Source organism: Anser anser (assembly GCF_964211835.1).
Source record: "Anser anser genome assembly, chromosome: 4".
Taxonomy (NCBI): domain Eukaryota; kingdom Metazoa; phylum Chordata; class Aves; order Anseriformes; family Anatidae; genus Anser; species Anser anser.
Window position 1 is genome coordinate 57480158 of NC_139724.1, and position 4752 is coordinate 57484909.

A 4752-nucleotide genomic window follows, 5' to 3' on the forward strand; every position below is an offset into this window, starting at 1 on the left:
TATAAGAAATTGAACAGTTTAACGCACTGTATGAAAATGCACCATATTCCATATATCTTGAACTTATTGCTTGATAATTTTATATGGTGCTTCATAGCCCATTGCTTAAGGGAAACTAAGAGTTTTCCTCACTTGTCTTTATTCATGACTTCATCTAGACTGTTGTCAAACCTCTTGGTTCTCTTCTTTAGGCTGAAGAGAGCTATTTATTTATAACTTTGATTTATATTTATTCTATACCTTTGATCACCCTACAATTCATCTAGCATTAATATCCTATATATATAGAGAGAGATAAAAACGGTGAGAAATGTTCATAGTGCACCTGCATCTTGATCTAAGCAACAGAATCTGTTGTTTTTTGATCTTTCCTTAATTTTAAGCATTCATATTGTCTTTGTTGGTGGTGCTTTTGTTTGGTTGTTAGTTTGTTTCTGAGTGTTGTTCAGCAATAAACTTTTGGAAGCTTCAGATTCTATCACCAAGTAAGGAAAGACAAGATGTATTATTTCTGAGTGTTGCTAAATTTATTTTATCTGCAGTCACTCAATACAACATTCCGCAGCTCTTAGATGTGACCTTCTCAGTCCATGACTAACTAAGCTGTCACCTTTATTTTTTCTGAAAGCTTCTTTTGACTAGCTGAGTTTTCTTTGGAACTGAAAAGTGGTTATTTAACTTTGATATTAATACGTAATAATGTATCAACTAAATACATTATAGCATTTCATGGGAATTACAGTTTGAATGTCTTGTTCTTTAGATGGTACTTTTCCATCATCATTTCCCTTGGTCAATTCTATGCTGTCCTAAATGAGCATGTCATGCTAGCTGTATCATTAATTACCAATTATCACTGTAGTGATGATACACAAGCAATTGGAATATTCAATAGGGGCATCCAAAGTGATTGGAAACAGGCTTAACTTACCAGGACTGGGCAAAAGATGATTCCTTCTTTTTTGTATTTATGAAATATGGTTAACTGTACCTCAGAGAGATCTGGGCCACTTGTACATTTTCCTTTCATCTCTACGTAAAGTACAGATTACAGCAAGAAGAAATGCACTGCTTATTATTATAGGGTTGTACCCAGCATGTGGTTTGTTCTTTATCACACACAGCAGCTTTTCAGTCCACCCTGGAATTCAGGATTTATTTGTTTATTTATTTATTTATTCTTAATCAGCATTGCACCAGAATATTCTAAATTCAAGGCATACTTCTTGTTCTAACACCTGTAAGGACTCTTTTAATATTCATACTCAGAATTGTGTGTGAGACAGTATACCATGACTCATGGTCTTATCTAAAAGATAAGGATGGCAACAGAATGCCTGGCAGAGGTTCAGAGGTCAGCCTGAAAAATAATATGAAATTATCTATTGTTCTAGTTCAGAACAAGGTCAGGAAAAGCTAAGTAGGTGCCAAAATGACTACATGAGAAAAAGGAGATGAACTAATATTCAAAAACAAAACAGACAAAAAATATTTGCCGTTTGTTCTAGCAATTTATACGAAATAGGAAACTAAGGAGAAACTGAGCTTTGGTAGTTACCCTATGTACTATATGTAAGATCATCACACCCTGCTATGTTAAGATAGACATTAGCTTATGTTTTTTTTTTTGTCTTACTAAACCTTAGAATAGATCTCTGTTATATATCTCCTCATTCTGGAGACCTTATTGTTTCTCTGACACCGGATAATGATAACTTCTATCACTTCTCTGAAATCTTGAAGAGTATCTTAAACTCTGCTTCAAAAGTCAGAGGTAAGAGGGTTACATAAACATACATGCATAAACATACTTAGCTTGAGCTAGGTCTCCATCACTGAATTTTTTTAATCATACTTTTTTTTATGGTTATTAAATTTTTAGCCTCATCTATTTTGTTCAGACTTAAATAATAATAAATCATTGCAGCGTGTGAAGAAGTTTGTGGATCTCTTTAGACCAACAAGATCCTTCTCATCTTAAATTCTGACCCTTTTGCTTCTACTTGTCTTATTAACTATATATCCAACAAAGGTCAGACTAGTTCCACCATAATCTTGGATCAATTGGAATGAATTTTAACTTCTGGGATCATATGGTTACCATATAAGATGAAAAGGCAGCAAGAAGATGGTTTACCCCAACTAGACTTAGTGCAACTTACACAACCTGCAAGTTCTTTCAGAAGAAATGGAGTTGGATACTTCTATTGGGTCTCCAGTGCTAGAGATCCCATTCATGGAATTTTCTGTAGGTGCTGGAAATCCATGAGAGAGAGGCAATAAAAAGAGATTAATTTATTTCCCCCCCTCTTGCTCTTGTCTTTCTTTCCTTCCCTAATTTTTTACAGGGTTAGGGAAAAAAAATAGTGTGTGATTCATGCCTATTTAAGTTGCTTTCCCCATGGCACACTCCATGAATTGACAAGTATAAGAGTGTAAGATGTACCAAAGGGAGGGTAAAGATGCAAAGTGGTGTACTGACCCTGTTCTTATGTTACTTTATTTCTGCTGCTATATTTTGGAAAGCAGTGATTGTTCAGAGATCCATATGTATATATATTTAAGGGTCATGATTATAGTGTAAATTTGAAGAAGTTAGTCATATTGCTGAAAATAGAAGGTGTGTTGGAATAACATTTTATAAAAAATATATCTTGGCCTTTCCAAACCTGGCTTTTCCTACTGCTTTAGAAGACTGCTGAATTCTGCTTTAATAAGCTTGCAGAGAAAGAATAAGAAGATATAAATATTTTTAACCATTAATTAAATCTTTTAAAACACTACCTTAAATAGAGTCACATGCTTTATAATTAGTAAGAATACTTTCTTGGAAATTACAGTACTGTACTGTAGATAGCTACAAATTATGCATTAATATCTCCCTATTTTAGGATCTTTAAATCAGTTTGGAAGTCTAAAGGGACTTATTTCTAAGATTTCTGTGCCAATTACACTATACTTATTTGCTGTTCTTTCTTCCTTCTTCTCCCAGAGGCTACCTGATGCCACTACAGAATAGGTATTTTAAATTTTATTTATTTATTTATTTTCATGGTTTCTTGGTAAGTCTATTTAAGTTTTTGAAGAAGGCATACTTTCTTCAGAAGAAATACTTGTATGAACTGACTGGAATCCTATCATTTTACTAAGAGATATACTAAATATTCTCATCTGTCTAACTCCGGTGTTGCTTTCTCCTTTGGCATAGGCTAGACGATTTGCACACTTATGAACTATTAACCATCTTCTATACACTCCCCTCAGGAGGCTCAATAAAGACATGAAATTATTTCTGCCTAGGTCACATTTATTAATTTCAGCTTCTGCATAAGATTTACATTTTACTGCAGTGCAGGAGGGAGAAATGAAGTCAGGGTTAAAGGGGAGCATAAATTGTTAGCTTTCACCAGTTTATATTATCCTCTCTTACCACTCTCTGTGGCTCAGGAAATTTATTTTATCTTCCTGTAATCACATTCTTGGATGCAGTTGGTAAACGAGAAAAATGAAGATAAAAGACAAAATAAACAAACATAAGGTCATGCCTTGTATACTACATCTAATATAAAATAAACATGAAAGCTTGATTGAAGTTACTCATTAAAATACTGCTACTGCTGAAAGAGGTTAGGGGTAGCTCATTCAAGTGTTATGTGGGAGATTTGGGGTCAGTTGGTGGATTGAATTCTCTCCACAAGCATGCAGATTTAGACCTCTGCTTATGGGAGAGGAAGAATCTTTCTTGACACATTCATTAGAGAAGACCAGACAATGTTAACTGAAGGCACAGTCAGAGAAATAAATGTGCAATGTAAAGTTTATTTAAAAGAAAAAGGAGAAAAAAAAAGTTTTAGCCGGCCTGTATTTATTCACAACAAATCAAAGCCTAATCTGTAACTAAAGTAAAAACCTAGAAAAAGCGTTTTGTGTTGTTCAGTGGGGAATTCTGTACAATAATTTGCAGTCTCTGTAGCAGTACTGTATTTAGTATAAAACAGCACAAATGGGGGGCAAGGGAAACAAATGTTTTAACCTTTCCTTCCTCTTCCCTAAGCATATCTTTCACATATTACAACTGATGCAAATCTCAACTAAATAGCTGCTTTGGTACCTGCTTTATTTTAAAGCAAGCAAGCAAACAGACTGTGATGCAGACAGCAAAGGGATAAAGGATAAGGATCTGCTTCTCAGATGTTCCTTCTTGAGGATAGTTTGTTCTCAATCTGTTGTTATGCTGAGATGGATGATTTGATTCGTGAAACACTGCATTAATTGCTTTGTTCTTTTCAACATAGATGCTTCACTGACACTTCAGGAATTAATAGTTCTAAACTTCTTGGGGGGGGGGGGGGGGGGGGAACAACCTTGTAGATAACTACAAAATTGTCATTCCATAATGGAAATATCTGAGCTTTTACTCAAATCTTGTTATTTCCCTTAAGATTAATGCTTTAACCATACCTCAAGAAGAAGCCATTTTGAACCGTAATGGGAAGCAACTTCAGTCATTACAAGTACTTTATTTTGACCGTGAAAATAGCTGTATGCAGTCCTGAGAGTGAATAATCCCTACTGCATTTCACTCTGTAGACAAGTAAAACCTCAGCTACATCAGCAGCTAAAGAAGTGGCCACTTACAAAGGCAGCTTCATCTTTGCCATGCAAAATATAGGTCAAATATGCAAACTACCATGTGTTTAAATCCAGTCAAAGTGGAGTAGCCCGTCAGAGAAAGTACAATGGCAAATGGGC